Source organism: Desmodus rotundus, chromosome 6, assembly GCF_022682495.2.
Source record: "Desmodus rotundus isolate HL8 chromosome 6, HLdesRot8A.1, whole genome shotgun sequence".
In the NCBI taxonomy this organism is placed as follows: Eukaryota; Metazoa; Chordata; class Mammalia; order Chiroptera; family Phyllostomidae; genus Desmodus; species Desmodus rotundus.
This window is the reverse complement of record NC_071392.1, coordinates 30679172-30696434: the sequence shown is the minus strand read 5'-3', so window position 1 is coordinate 30696434 and position 17263 is coordinate 30679172. Positions and strand designations below refer to the sequence as shown.

Genomic DNA, 17263 nt, shown 5'->3' with positions numbered 1-17263 from the left:
TATCAGAACTCTAAGAACAAAGGATTCGGCATTCAGTTACATCTGGCAAACCCTGCATGCCAAATCCCTCGCCTGGGTTTCAAAATGCATATATCGCATGAAAGACTGAGAAGCCTTGGAGTCAAGAAATCAATTAAATTTTGTTTAATGGATAAACGAACAAATTTGTTTGCAAAAAAAATAATTCTGGCACACCGAATTAACATCTCCTGGAATCACCTTCTGTTAAGACCAGTTTGAGAGGTGTTTGAATAGTTGCTTGAACAATAATCAAATATGTTCCCTATTGCTATGATATTATAGCCAGATATCTAAGGAAATCCAATCAAAGCTGAAGGCTATTTAAGTGCAGTTTCATTTGTCTTAAATTATATCGTAACTGGTTTTTAGATGCCTCAGTCTATTGGCCATGCTCAAAAGTAACAATAGTGAATACTCCTGTGGCATTTACCAGGCACTATTCTATTCACTTTTAGATGTGTTAACTCATTCGGCTCTCAAAATCAGCTATGAGGTAAGTACTATTATTATCCCCATTTTATAGATGAAGGTATTGAGGTACAGAGAGGTTACGGGTCTTACCCAAGATCGTACCATTGGGCCCAGACTTCTAACCACTCTGCTGTGCAGCTCTCTGATGGGCTTTTTTATAGCCAGCAGTTTCCCACTGCACAGTGGGACTGGTCACCTGTAAACTTGCTGAAAAAATGAGTGATGCATTGAGAGGCTTTGAAACTATTCAGGAATGGCACACCTGATCTGAACTGACTGTTCCTCAGGTATGGTCCCACCACAAGACTTCAGGAACTTTCCACAGACTGGAATTAGTAGCAGTTGGGAGAAACCCTCTTTGACAGTAATCACCAAGATGGACTGACCACACTTCTTAGGAGTCGTGGACTCAGGGAAAGAGTCTACCTCTGGCCTCTCTGGAAGGATCTGGCCAGGATGGACTAATTTCTTGATGTGTATTTACTCTGGGAGAGGCTCAGGTTTCAAAGACTCCTGGGAAATGGTTAGACTGGAGCTGGCCAGGATCCGAGGTTTGTGGGGGAGGGGTAGGGATGGACAGAACTAGTAAGGCTGGTGGGGGGTGGGGGGCAGAGGTTTGCTGATCCCTAATTGGGCCTCCACCCCAATTCTTAGGCTGTCATATATAATTAACTTTTCATTTGAGAAGAAATAACATTCTCCTTTCATGCCCGCTAGGAAAGTGTTCACGTGAAACCAATGACTCAGTTGGCCTCCAGTGAAACAATTACTATATATCGCTAGTAGAAGACCCGTAAACTTTCAGTACTAATTTAAGTCCGAGACACTTCTGCTCCCATTTTGTCGGAAAGTTATATTGGGAAAAACACTTCCAAGAACCTCTGGATACCTTCAGAGATTATCCTGCATTTCAACAATACGTAGGGTTTTTGTTGTTGTTTTATACCAAAACCAATTCTCTGGAAAGTGGGGTGGGGAAGATTGGAACATTTACTTGGAATGAATTACGAAATCTGGCTAATTTGGAGTGTAACCAGGCACAGGAGGCGAGAAAGGGTGTCTCTTCCTAGGACATTAGCAATCAAGTCCAAGGGTGGAAGGGAAGAAAACTTCTGTGAGGGGGAAGTTTCTCATTTTTTTTCTAGAATAAAAGTTTTCTTCCTGTTATCATGGTTTTGGCCCTTTCCCACTAAACCGACAAAAGAAATTTCAATTTTATCACAACAGGAGATGGTCAACCCGAAAGTCAAATGGTAAGGTGTCTTTGTAATTGCTTGACAAATCATACTGAGATAAAAGCACTTTGCTCATTCAGAGATAGAGTGAAATATTTGGGGCCCAAAACTGGTTTACAGGCCATTTGCTGATAAGCTCCTGTTTCAGAGGAATTCAGCCTTTTGGGAAATTCCATCTTAGTCTTCTTTTGGGTTGCCAGTTTGTTTTTGTGAGTAATTGCACATTCAAACCACACTTTGCTTAATCTAAGACCATCGATGACAAAAGGCAGAATATCAAGGGAAGTTTCAGAAAGTCCTTCTCAGCGATTTTAAGGCAAGAACGAAATGAAGCCAGGAGTAGTTAAGCCCGTGCAGGCCTAAAGTCAAGACGCACAGAGGACCCACTGGAGTCGCTTCTGTCAATGTAATTCGGTCCTTCCGTGGCTCAGCAGTCTTTCATATAGAAACGAGTTTGTTGTTTGATAGAGCAAAATAAAACAGAAAAAATCGTAACTATTAGCAGATAAATTAGGGTCGACAATAGATTATTTTTTAAAATTATCTGTGTTCTTATCAAAAATACAGGATAAAGAATGCCTGTAAATGTTGTAAGCCACATACTCATGTCTATGATCCTCTGAATAGCTTTATAGCACATTTAGTGTCTTTTGGTATTTATTTAATTCTGTTTGGTTTTTAGATAAGGGTAGAATATAAACACTGTCTTGACAGCATAACAGGAATTTTATATGCATGGCAAAAATGCCTAGAGGGCATCGCAGGCATTGTCTGTTCAATCTCCAAGACCCAGCTGCAACGTCACCTTCACAGGAAGCTGTCTCAGCTTCACTCATACAAAGTCAGTTGTTCCGTCCTCTCTGCTCCTGCAGCACTTAGTCCAGATCTCTGCTATAGCATTTATCTATTACTTTACTGTGTAATTATTTGCTTCTTTCCAAGCTGGGAACCTCTCAGAAGCAGAGAACTTGTCTTACGCATTGTTATGGCTCCAGCCCATATCACAGTGTGTGGCACACAGTAGGCAAGCTATCATTACTATTGACCAACAATCTTTTCAGTGGGTAGTGAATATAGAAACTATGTTTGGCTTGTAGATACAGCTGCAGTTTTGAGGCTGAAACTCTTTGAGACTTCTTTTTTGCCCTTTAGCTTGTCTACTATGTGTGCCCAAAAAGTCAGCCCATCCCTGACTTTAACACATCATCTTATACAGTCTTCTAGTCTGCCAAAACTCCCAGAGAATGGCCCAAAGCTTTGGTTATAATGAATTGTAATATATTGAATTCAATTTGAGGTTAGGATGCTGCAGGGGAAAATGAGGAAATCTTTGGGTTTTATATAAAGGTGTGATGTAAGAGTTAACAAGTTTCTGTATGTCCAACAAGAGTGTACGCTTATAGCTACCCCATTCCACTCACTGTAGGGCTAAGCCTGGGCAGTCTTTCTGCCACTCAGTCTTTAACTTAATTTTATTATATTAAAAAAATAACAGCTTTATTGATATATTATTCTTATCCATACATAAAGTGTACAATTCAATGGTTTCAGTACTATATTCATAGAGATGTGCAACCAACAGTACTAATTGCAGAACATTTTCAATATTCCTCCCAAAACTTTGTACCCATTACTAGTTACTCCCTATTTTTCCCAAGAAGGTAGATCTCTGGGAACTCTGAAACTAGTTGACTCTCCCCTGAGCCTAGTGCTGGTACAAAAGCCAGCCTTGGTGCACAGCCTGGTTTTTTCTGCACATGCTCAGGACCAGTAGAGGGAGCCACAAGCTGTGGGTCACTGATAGCGCCAAATAGGATGCCCAGGGCCAATCACAAGCAGCACGTGACATAGGTCTGCAGCGGAGTCTTTGAAGATCTACCTAATGCATAGAAACAAATACAAAGAAGCAACAAAAGTGGAAAGACAAATAAACAGGCCCCAAAGGAAAGAACAAGAGGATTCTCCAAAGAAAAACTAAATGAAATGGAGGCAAGCAATTTACCAAGTATAGACTTAGAGTAATGACTATAAGGATAGGCAACAGCATGAAAAAAGACATAGAAACCATAAAAAAGGACCAGTCAGAAATAAAGAATGCACTATCTGAAATAAATAATACACTGGAAGGAATAAACTGTAGGTTAGATGAAGCAGAGGATTGAATCAGCGATTTGGAAGACAAGGTAAAAAAAGAAACACCCAAGCAGAGAAGCAAAATGAAAAAAGAATTTTAAAAAATGAGGAGAGCTTAAGAAACATCTTGGACAACATAAGGCATGACAACATCCGCAATGTGGGAATGAATAACAGAAGGAGAAGAGAGTGAGCAAGGAATTGAGAACCTATTTGAAGAAATAATGACCAAAAACTTCTCTAGGTTGGGGAAACAAAAAGACACACAAGTCCAAGAAGTACAGAGTCCAAACAAGATGGATCCAAAGAGGCCTACACCAAGACACATAGTAATGAAAATGGCAAGTCTCAAAGACAAGGAGAGAATCCTACAAGCCTCACCAGTAAAGCAGGTAGTTACCTACATGGAAGCTCCAACCAGGGGTGTCCAGCCTGCAGCCTGTGGGCTCTATGCAGCACATGATGGCTGTCAATGCGACCCAACACAAAATTGTAGTTTACTTAAAACAGTATGAGATTTTTTGTGATTACGTGTTGCAATGTATTTAACGTGTGGTCCAAGACAGCGCTTCTTCTTCCAGTGTGGTTCAGAGGTGCCAAAAGGTTGGGCTCTCTTGATTATTAGACTGTCACTGATTTCTAAACAGAAATATTTCAGGCCGGAAGGGAGTGGCACGAAATATTCAAGGTGATAAAAAGCAAGGGTCTACAACCAAGGCTAGTTTACCCAGCAAGGATATCATTTAAAATTAAAGGAGAGATACGGAGCTTCCCAGACAAGAAAAACCTAAATGAGTTTGTTAACACCGAACCAGTACTGCAGCAAATGTTAAAAAACTTACTTTAAGAGGAAGGAGAGGAAAAATAAAAAGGAAAAAAACCCAGAGGAAAATAGTTTAAAACCAAAATGGTAATAAATGTGTATCTATCAATAATCACCTTAAATATAAATGGCTTAAATGCTCCAACCAAAAGACAGAAGGTAGCTGAGTGGATAAGAAAACAAGACCAATATACATGCTGTCTCCAGAGACCCACCTCAGACTGAAAGATATACACAGACTAAAAGTAAAGGGATGGAAAAAGATATTTCCTGCAAATGGAAAGGAAAAAAAGCTGGGGTAGCAATACTCATATCTGACAAAATAGACTTTAAAACCAAAGTATAGTAAGGGATAAAGAAGGACACTACATAATGATAAAGGGAACAATCCAGAAAGAGGATATAACCTAGTAAATATTTATGCACCCAACACAGGAGCACCTACATATGTAAAACAAATCTTGATGGACATAAAGGGAGAGATTTAAAGAAATGTAGTCATAGTTGGGGTTGTTATACCCCATTGACTTCAATGGATAGATCTTCCTGGCAGAAAATCAACAAGGAGACAGTGGCCTGAAATTACACACTAGATCAAATGGATTTAATTGATATCTTCAGAGCATTTCACGCCAAAGCAGCAGAATATATATACTTTTCAAGTGCATATAGCACATTTTCTAGGATAGACCATATGTTAAGACAAAAAAGAAGTCTTGATATGATTTAAGAAGATTGAAATCATATCAAACATCTCTGACCACAATGTTATGAAACTAGAAATCAATCACAAGAGGAACACTGAAAAATACACAAAGACCTGGAAGCCAAATAACATGTTATTAAACAACAAATGGGTCAACAGCAAGATCAAGGAAGAAATCTAAAGATACCTTGAAACAAATGAAAATGAGGACACAACCATCCAAAATCTGTGGGACACTAGGAAAGCAATCCTAACAGGGAAATTTATACCATTACAGGCCTATCTCAAAAAAACAAGAAAAGGCTCAAATAAACAATCTAACTTTACACTTAAAGGAACTTGAAAAAGAACAATAAACACAGCCCAAAGTGTGTGGAAGGAAGGAAATGATAAAGATCATAGTGGAAATAAACAAAATAAAGTCTAAAAAATGATACAAAAGATCAATGAATTCAAGAGCTGGTTCTTTGAAAAGATAAACAAGATTGACAAGCTTTTAACCAGACTCATCAAGAAAAAAAGAGAGAGGACTCAAATAAATAAAATCAGAAACGAAAGGGGAGAAATAACAATGGACACCAAAGAAATACAAAGGACTTTAAGAAAATTTTATGAACAACTATATGCCAACAAATTGGACAACCTGGACAAAATGGATACATTCTTAGAAACATACAATATTTGAAAACTAAATCAAGAGGAATCAGAGATTTTGAAGAGACAGATTACACATAGTGAAATTGAAACGGTAAAAAACAAACAAACAAAATAAAACAGACAAACAAAAAAACAACGAACAAAAGCCCTGGACCAGATGGCTTCACAGGTGAATTTTACCAAACATTCTGAGAGAACTAATACCTCTCCTTCTCAAACTATTTCAAATAATTCAAGAGGAAGGAAGGTTCCCAAACTCATTTTATGAGGCCAGCATTATCCTAATTCCAAAACCAGATAAAGACACTGCAAAGAAAGAAAATTATAAACCAATATCCCTGATGAACCTAGATGCTAAAATCCTCAACAAAAGATTAGCAAAGAAAATACAGCAATGCATCAAAAAAAATCATATACCATGATCAAGAGGGATTTATTCTGGGAATACAAGGATGGTACAACATCTGCAAATCAACAAATGTGATTCACCACATAAACAAAATGAAGGATAAAAACCACATGATCATATCAATGATGCAGAAAAAGCATTTGATAAAGTACAGTACCCATTTATGATAAACACTCTCAATAAAGTAGGAATAGAGGGAACATACCTAAATAAAATAAAGGCCATAATGTCAAACCCACTGCCAGCATCATACTCAGTGGGCAAAAACTGCAAATGTTTTCCTTAAGATTAGGAACAAGACAGGGATGTTCCCTTTCACCTCTCTTTTCAACGTTATACTGAAGTCCTAGCCACAGCAATCAGATAAGAAGAAGAAATAAAAGGCATCCAAAATGGAAAGGCAGAAGTAAAACTGTTTTCATTTGCAGATGACATGATATTGTACATAGAGAACCCCAAAGATTCCACCAAGAAACTACTAGAACTGATAAATGAATTCAGCAAAGTAGCAGGATAGTCAATTAATATTTGACAGAGGAAACAAGCACATACAATGGGCTAAAGACAGTTTATTCAATAAATGGTATGGGGAGAATTGGACAGATACATGCAGAAAAATGAAACTACACCACCTTCTTATACTACACACAAGAATAAATTCATTAATGCACAAACTAAGCTAACATGCAAAATGCAGGCAGACTCATAGATGGAGAACAGATGACAGCTAGCGGGAGCAGGGAGGTTAGGGAGTGGAGGGTCTGAGCAAAAAGGAAAAAGGACTCATGGACACAGACAACAGGGTGGTGATTACTGGGGGGAGAGGGGATACAAGGGACTAAATGGTAATGGAAAAATATGACAAAGATAAAAAATAATAAATTCAAAATAGATTAAAGGCTTAAATGGTAGGCCAAACCCATAAAAATCCTAGAAGAAAACATAGGCAGTAAAATCTTGGACATTGTTTGTAGCAATATTTTATTGGGTATATCTCCCCAAGTAAGGGAAACAAAAGAAATAAATAAACAAATGAGACTACATCAAACTGAAAAGTTTTTGCACAGCAAAGGAAAACATGAACAAAAAAAAATCACAAAGAATGGGAGAACATATTCACTAATACATCTGATAAGGGTTTAATGTCCAAAATGTATAAAGAACTTACAAAACTCATCACCAAAACAACAACCAACCCAATTTAAAAAACAGGCAAAGGACCTGAATAGATCTGCTCCAAAGAGGACATACAGATGGCCCACAGACATATGAAAAAATGCTCAATGTCACTAATCATCAGAGAGATGCAAATTAAAACCACAATGAGTTACCACCTCACACCTGTCAGAATAATTATCATCAATAAATCAACAAACAACAAGTGCTGGTGAGGATGTGGAGAAAGGGGAACTCTTTTCACTGTTGGTGGGAATGCAGACTGGTGCAGCCACTGTGGAAAGCAGTATGGAAATACCTCAAAAAGTTAAAAATGGATCTGCCTTTTGGCCCAGTGATCCCACTTCTGTGAAAATATCCGAAGAAGTCCAAAACACTAATTCAAAACAACATAAGTGCCCCTATGTTCATTGTAGCGTTATTTACAACTGCCAAGATATGGAAACAACCTGTGCCCAGCAGCTGATGGGTGGATAAAGTAACTATGAGACATATACACAATGGAATACTAGTTGGGTGTAAAGAAGAAGAAAATCTTATCATTTGCCACAAATTGGATGCACCTGGAGAACATTATGCTGAGTGAGATAAGCCAATCAGAGAAAGACAAATACCATATGATTTCACTTACATGTGGAATCTACTGAGTAAACTGTACTAACAAGCAAAATAGAGACAGATGCATAGAGAGCAGGATGACAGTTATGGGGGTGGGGGTTAGGGTGTGATGGGATTGAGCAAAAAGGAAGAAGTACCCATGGACATGGACAACAGTGTGGTGATTGGAGGGGGTGAGAGGTATAAGGGGGCTAAATGATAGTGAAAAAATACAGTAAAAATTTATTAAAAAAAGAAATAAAGGAGAGGAATACTCATATGGACTTGGGAGGAACTGTTGCAAACGAAGAGGCCATTGGAGGAAACTAAATTGGAATGACTTTTCACTGGCAAAGTTATAGCGGTTTCCCATTGGCTAAGCTGTTACTGGGCAAGGTGGAGTCTTTTCCTCTTGCTGAGAAGGTTATGTAGTATCTCTTGCTGAGAAGGTAATGTAGTGACTCTGTTGGAGTCAGTTATGTGGGTTGAGTGACACACGCAGGAGAGTTTTCTCTCCTAGCCTTCTGACTCCATTTTATTTATTTACTTTTAAAGATTTTATTTATTTTTAGAGAGAGGGAGAGGGAGGGAGGAGAGGGAGAGAAACATTGAAGTGAAAGAGAAACGGCGATCAGTTGCCTCTCATACATACCCTGACTGGCACTGAACCCGCAACCCAGGCATGTGCCCTGCCCAGGAATCGAATCAGTGACCTTTTGCTTTGTGGGATGATGCCCAACCAACTGAGCCACGGCAGTCAGGGCCTCCTGACCCCACTTTAAATGAGATTTGTATTTATTAATGTTCACACATTTATAAATTGCAAAATAATTATCATCACAGTATTAACTACTACCTCCATCCCATCACATGTGGTGCTTGTACGAATTTTGCTTAATCGTTTTGTAAATTAAACTTACATATGATTTTTATACTTTTCTATTTGCTGTATTTGACTTAAAAATCATTAAAAATAAATTAGATTTTAAAATCTTTATGTATTACTCTCTGCCTACAGAACAATGATCAGACTCTTTCATCTGAACTTCCAAATTCCTCTGTACTCTGACTACCTCAGGCTTTGTAATCCTAACTCCCACTACTGTTTTCAGTGGAAACCATAAAAACCCCAAACAAAACAAAACAAAACAAAACAAAAGCCCCAACAGATACTAATTTTACTAAATTCCCTTAACCAAAAAAATAAGAAATAAAAATTGACCTTTCTTCTTACTCTTTATTTGAAAGTAGATGGAGGAGGATTTTGAACTGCCTACCACATGTTTTCCTCAGATGAATCAGAGCAGGACAAAATGCCTGCTTAGTCTTTGGCCATAATGAATATGTGTCTCTGAGACAATTCTCAGGAAGAACACATTTCTCCCAAGTCATTATCTAGCTGACATGGTGTGTTTAAGTTAAGAATTTTCTTTCAGATTAAATAAGTGAAAAAAAGTTTGTTAAACGTAAGTATATGTGATGTTAGATATTAGTTTGTGCCCACCAAAATGTAGTGAAAAATAAATAAATGACAGAAGTGGAGCACAGACTATCAGTTTCGCACTTAGTCATAGCCAGCTTCACACATAGATGCCGCTAAAAGAACCAGAGCCAAATGTTCCTGGAAAATGGGACTTCTTAGGTTCACAGACATTTGCTGCAAATACCTGAGTTCCACGCTTCGGGTGGAGAGCTCAATGAGAAGATTGATGGGCAGCTTCCAGGGGAAAAAAATGAGGGAGGGGCAGGATGTGGTCTTGGTGATTCAGACTTGGCCCCCCTTCACCACCAATCTGAGTCAGCATGAAGCCGCATGACCGACCCCGCATGGTGCAGTCATGGCTCAGGATGAGCTGTCATATCCAGTCGTCTCTCTTGCCTTCATTTAAAGCACTTGGTGATTTCAGAAGCCCAGTGTGAGTATTATTAGTTTCAGTCTGATTTCTAAATTAGTCAAGCAACAAATTGTTGAAGCTTTCTAATTTACATGATATGGTGGCGTGAAGTGCTGTTGGGCATTTTAGTACTTGCTTGTCTCACCTGGTCCTTAAAATGGGAAAGTAACATCATGTGTTTGGATGCAGTCTAGCATAGCAGTTGAGCCCCCAGGGCGTTGGGGCTAACCCAGCTTTTATTACTTGGTTGTTCGTTTATTTATTTATTTCCTCACCCCAAAACATTGTTTTCATTGCTTTTACAGAGAGAGAAACATGGATGTGAGAGAGAAACATTGATCGGTTGCCTCCCATACGCCCCTGGACCAAGGATCGTACACAGTGGGACCAGCGATCCAACCCCTAGACTAGGTATGAGCCCCAACCAGGAATTGAACCTGCAACCTTTTGGTGCACGGGACGACACTCCAACCAAGGGAGCCACGCTGGCCAGGGCCAGACTTGTGATTTTAGAAATGTGCACACACCATTGCTTTTTGCCCGGTGTCACGAATCGTGTGCTCTTAATGATTGGGGCCGTGCGTGGACTGAGAGTCCCCCGCACAGGTGCAACAGTGACAGAGCTTTCAGTAAGCTCCAGAGGAGCAGGGGCCGTTCAGCTGGTGACTGTGTCTGACTTCCAGGGCGGGCAGGGTGGCAGAGTGGGTCACACTGTCCATTGCCGGGCATTATAACTTTCTAGGACTTGACTTTGGGTGCTGTTTGTGACTGCAGAGTCCTCAACCCGGCCGGGCTGGCAATTCCGAGAGTTATACAATGACCTTTCAGTACATTCTTTTTTGCTTATAGAAAACTTTTGGTTTCTTTTCAATGTAACAAAGGATAGTGACTCATACAATGACTTTGGGAAAATTTATTCAGTTTCCTCAACCTATTTTCTCATGTGTAAAGTAGGTAGTAGTACCTACCTTTTAGGGTTGGTGGGGGACTTAAATATGTTGATAAATGCAGCACTCAGTATGGTGCTGACATACAGTAATGGTCCCTAAAATATTAGCTAATGATATTAACAATTTGTCAGGCACAGGAAGAACAGTGGCTGTCTGCAGTAGGAGTGAATCTTGGTGTGAGGAGGTCCTCACCATTTGTCTCAGAGTTAGGAATGATAGTTTGGAGTCTCAGAAATTGGAGGTCACTTTGGTAGCTCCAAGGTTTAAGTATAGTGACTCCTCCATCTGAATGGTTATGCAGGAAAAATAATTCCCTCTTTATTACAACGATAGGATTAAAAGTAACCTAGGAGTTTTTACAGCTCATGTCTTTAATTTATGGTTGATGGTTTATGAAATTATCTATCTTTTGTTTTACTTAATCTAACATATGGACTGAAAAGGGCACAAATCTTAAGTTTACAGCTTATCACACAAGGTAGGATACTGAACATTACCCTCACGACAGAGACCTGCTATGTGCTTTTAGCCTGCAAAGGTAAACACTACACAGATTCATCTTACCGTAAGTGTTGCCTGTTTTGGAACTTTATTTAAATAAGATTACATGGTATGTACTCTTTTTGTTGCTAAACATTATGTCTTTGAGATTTATCTATGCTGTTACACATAGAAATAGTTTTCTTTATTGTGGTATAGTATCCCATTATGCACATATACCGCACCTTATTTATCCGTTCTGTTGTTAATGGACATTTGGGTGGCTTCCAGCTTGATGTTAAACATAATGTACGAAGAATGTTGTTGTAACTATCTTTGTGTGCACATATGTACACATTTCTTTTCAATTTACACCTAGGGGTTGAATTGCTGAGTCATAGGTTGGCTATATGCTTAACTTTACTGGTAACAAAATTTCCAAAATAGTTGTACCAGCTTAAACTCGCACAGCAATGTATGCATTTTTGGCAGCTCTACATCCTCACAACACTTGGTATTGTCAACCTTTTATTATAATTTTAGCCGTTCTGGGAACTAGGCAGAACTAAAGAGGAACTGGCATCAGATACATTCTGAAGTGCATGCTCTCCCTCTTTTTCCCTCTCCCCACCTTTCTCTCTTATTTAGAGGAGTTTCAACAATAGGAAAACTCTTCCCCACCCGCCTTCCTACTGTCTTAAAGAATAACTCCTTGTTCCCCTTCAGCGTTTGTCCAAATCTCACTTCCTCTCTTTGAGCCCTCACTGGATTCGACATCAAATCCTCTCCCCTGGATCCCAGCACTCCTGATGCTTTCACCATGCTCTACTTTTAAATTTGCCCACTTACTACTTCCTAACACACTACAGAATTTTCTTACTTCTGTTCTTAGTTTATTATCTCTCTCGGCTACAATGTGAGTCCCAAAAGGGCAGGGCTCTTGTATATTCTGTTCACTGAGACATTCTAGGAACCTAGAACAGAGCACCTAGAGCATCCCACATGGTAAATGCTGAATAAATACTGTTGGGTGAATAAAATGGAATTTATTATCTCACATGAGGCACGAGCAGGGCGGTGCCAGGATTGTTGGTTCTGTGGCCCAGTGAGAGCCGTGCTCTCTTCACCCTCCAGCCTGCCCTCCTCAGCATACTGGCTTGTTCTCTTAGGCTAACTCTGTTCACGGCTGCAACAAGGCTGCTGCAGTTCCAGCACTGCATGCATCACACGTCGACAAGAGTTGACAAGACACGTCCAGCAAGCAGCAGAAGGATGGCTGCTATCCGCTTCTCACTTATTTCCTTTTTTTTTAATCAATGAGGAATCATATATTATTTTTTCAAAAACCACGCTTGCACTTACAGCAATTGAAATTAAAATAAATGCATATAGTTACATTAGCTTCTAAGCTAATACTTACAGACAAGAATTCATATTCTAAATATAAATTACTTGATTGCAACAATGTTCGATTTGAAAGAAATATATCAATGTACATTTATGAAATGTTAAAAAGGCATTTCTGGGTATAGTGAGTATAATAATTTGGCATTGCTTTTGAAAAATTTAATAGCTGGAAATGATTTTTTAATATCCATATTGTTATTTAATTTGATAAATTTTTGTAGAGAGAAAATGAGTAAATCTTCCATGAGGATAATTAAAGGATTTATTTGACTATATTAAAGTAAGACAAGGTATCTTTAAAAACTGTAAAAATGTATTTTAAAATACACAATTTACATAAAGCATGATATAACCGAAATACATGAGAGACAACTTACACATTGTTTTGCTTCCATCAACTGAACACATACTTTATTTAACTCAGGTTATAGGTCAAATGGATTCAGAAAACATCACTTCTGCTAAGAAAATGAGATAGTGGTCAAGGACCTGTGGAACCTATTTAACATTAACTGTTTTGAACAAATAAAGAACGTTTAATGTGAAAATGTAAATTAAAATATGGATTATATTGATTGCAATATTGCTCAACGTATCTGTAAGTCTCATGCTTATAACATCTGAAGAGAAAATAACTACAAATCACACTGCTAGTCCGTTGGGCATTTCTAGCTGAATTAAGTTTTTCCTTGTTAAAGAAATTATCTTTGTTTTCCCTCGCTCAGGAATGCATGTAAAACAGTTCCTGTCTCAATGTACGCCTAAGGCAAAAAGTTCAGTGCTCAATTACCTGGTGTCTGAAGTCTCATATTTTGCAGTGAGCAAATGAAATAGCATTTTAATCAGAAGTCTTGACCCATGCTCTTTCTGCTTCCCCAGACCTGCAAGCTATTTGGCATATGAAGGTCCTGACCTGAGAAAACCATCTTGGATAACCACGGCAAGGAGAAGGAAAAATGCAACACCTAGGAGATCTCAGTAAACAGTAGAATCATGCCAACCTAATCTGTGTTAAAATGCTTGGAATGTGGGAGCCGCTGATGATGCCTGTTGTCTGTGTGTCTGACTGAATCCTTTCTTTTTGCAGAGCAGCAAAGCAAAGCCTGGGAACCAGGCCAAATGCCTGCCACTTACCTTAAATTGATCAGCCACTTTGAGATTAAACCCCCTGAAAGCTGCCACACCGTGAAAACAAGGCCTCCTTCACATTAAAGGCAAATTGCGACTTTGGGTTTGCTGTGATCTTTTTTCCATTTTATCCAGTTTTTCACAGTGCACACTTTTTTCCCCCCCTTTCCATTTATGCTCCAATGTAGAAGCCAATAGTTACAGCATCTTGGCCAAGCATTCATTAAGGTTTATAAGAACAAAATTTATGGTTATTTAGGAGTTGGCACAAAGACAGACTGTTGCTAGAAAAAGAAAAAGAAATACAGGTGGGAAATATAAGCCTCAACAAAGGCCCATACTATACAGTGGTGTGCTCGGCTCTCAGCAGTGGTCTAGGAGGAGAATTATATCGTATTTAAAACCAGCCACTCCTCTATTCTGGATCTTTCCCACTTTATGGATCTGTAGGTGATTAAAACAAATATACTGGTTATTCCAGGAGAGTTTTCTGTCTGGTGTAAGCGCTACCCTTTGCAGGAGGAGCAGGTATAGAGATGTATGTTTACCTGAGTGGTAATCTGTCAGTTTGGCTAATGGACAGAGTGCATTGCAAAACACATATGCATATTATGGATCAGACTACGGGCTCTCCCATGAAGAGAAGAGTCATGTTATCCTCCTCAGTAGACCTTACATAATGGCAGGGCTTGTGTTCCCAAAAATGTAGGGTGTGGGCTAAACACACCCTTCATCTTTGAATTCGAGTAGTAATGTGGAATTCTGGCATAGGCTGAAGTCTATATTCTCCCTCAGGAAATATTGCTAATGATTAAAAAAGCTTGCTGGTTTTCTGTTCTAGGGAAATACGACGGCTCCTTGTCCTGTCATTTGCAATATTTGTGAAGCAAGCATTTTAAGACTATATTTTAGTTTCTACTCGTTGTTGTCCAAGAAGTACATAGGAGTACTTGGATGTATTTTTTAAAATATACAGCTTCAGTATTTCATAATGTAAACTGTTCTCAAAATATCACTTGTTTTAGCTGTGCCAGAAACTCATTGTATGATGTAGGGAAAGTTAACTTAAATGTCCAACCATCTCCTATTATCAAATGGGAATATTAATACTACTAATAATATAATAATAATATTATAATAATATACTCTACCAGGTGTACTGAGATAAGGTATTGCTTCCACTTCCATGACCTTACACACACTGGAATGTTTCCACTATTCTTGTCTGTGAAATTAAGTTCATCATTTTAACTGACTTTATTTTAGAAAATTAAAAAAAAAATTTATTGTGTTTTTTCCATTACCATTTATCCTCCTTATACCCTCTTCCACCTCCTCCTACCCTCCCCCCATCCCCAATCGCCACACTGTTGTCCTTGTCCATGAATCCTTTTCCTTTTTGCTTGGTTCCTCCACTCCAACCCCTCTCCCCTATGCCCCACAGAGCTGTCACCCTGCTCTCTATTTATGAGTCTGTCTCTATTTTGCTTGTTAGTTCAGTTTGTTCATTAGATTCCACATATGAATGAAATCATATGGTATTTGTCTTTCTCTGACTGGCTTATTTATTCCTTTTATTTCTTTTTATCAGCAGCAGTTCAACATGGAAATACATAGAGTGTTATATGAACTCGCATTTGTTTACATGTTGCTCTGCAAAGGATGTATTCACTTATGCACAGATATGAGTATTTTCCCCTAATTACCCACAGGGCAGGGGTCAGGACTTTCTTGACATCTCTCCACCAATAAGATTCTTACTAACTTTGGAAAATTGAATATGTACACAACCTTTTCCATCACTTCATAAATGCAAAATAAAAGTTTGGCTGCATGAATGCGCAATGTGATCGTCATCTGCAGATAATATTGCTATTTCTGAGTGTGGGCAAGCCTTGTTGTTAAGTAGCAATAAGAAGTCACTTCCCCTGTTTTGCAGTGTGTCACAAAGCCAGAGCCATCATAGGAGGAACAGCAAAGCTATGGTTCAGACTGGTACTGATCTCTGTCTCTGCATCTTTTTAACCAGTTTGCCTTAAAACTTGGTCACTTGAACTTTCTATCATGCCTATAGACTTTCATCTTGACCACCGATTTCATCATAACTTCCAAGTCTTCATAATTTCCATTTCCTATTAGTTCTCATTTGTCCACATTTCATCAGTTATTAAGTATTTATGGAGGGTCTGATATACATTCAGTGTAGGCTAAGGGTGATTGAAAAATCCCTATATAACAAGTAGTTGATTAAAAATGCAAAGCAAACAAACTAGTGATTTGCTTTGCGTTTTGTTGCAAAGGGTAACAATTTGAGGACAATTCAAGAGAATGTACAATAGAGTCGTATTTCACAATGAACGACCAATATGGCAGTTCAGAAAGTGTGCATTGAAGCAATCACAGAATGCACAGGACTCGAACGGGGCCTAGACGATGGAGAAAGGAGGGAAGTCTCTCTAACAGAGGGGAAGGCATGAACAAAGACACAGAGGTGGGAATGAACTTGGTGAAACTCATAAATCAGGCAAGACATGCTCTGGGTGGAGAGGTGAGAGTGTGGCTAAGAGTGAGTTGGGAAATAGGACCGAGAGAGAGACCAGAGCCAATGATTAAAAGGTCTTGAAAGTCAAACAGAGGAGTTATGATTGTCTTGGGAAAAATGAAACCCTCTTAAGGTTTTGAGTTGAGAATGAAAGATTTAAGATAAATATCAATTCTTTTTGATGCAAAGAGCCCTAAACTTGGAATCAGGACACCCAGGCTTTGGTCTCAGTTTCACTATTTTCAAGATGTGCAATCTTGAGCTAGTTAGTGAATCTGAGGCTTAGTTCTTATTCATAAAGCAGGAATGATAATACCTGTCTTGCCAGCCTGGTTCAGCACACCACCGACAGCCACTGCAGCCACACAGGTGCAATGGGATCAGGGTGTGGGGGGCAGTGGCTGTCGACATTGAGTGGAGGAACCAAATCACAGAGATGCTGCAGATGCTGACGCCATATCAGAGAGGTGACACTGGTCCACTGGTCTCCACATAAAATAATACTTCCAATCAACTTCTTTCCCTAAAAGCTACCTCCTCGGCTACTCTACCAACCCTGACATTTTGCTACTCTCTCTTTCCTTGTTCCTTTTCAGAAAGAGTTTGTTTGTCCCTACTTACACCACCCAAGAA

The 17263-nt window shown here is 39.0% G+C and overlaps 1 long non-coding RNA gene across 1 annotated transcript in view; it reads left to right on the top strand.

The window, feature by feature from the left end:
- LOC139440974 (uncharacterized) overlaps positions 1-14190 on the top strand; it is a 57792-nt gene extending 43602 nt beyond the window's left edge. Inside the window, exons 2-3 of the long non-coding RNA XR_011651310.1 lie at positions 10429-10534; positions 13840-14190. This is a non-coding gene — a long non-coding RNA (uncharacterized lncRNA). The remainder of the gene's footprint in view (positions 1-10428; positions 10535-13839) is intronic.
- Positions 14191-17263: the final 3073 nt, after the last annotated feature.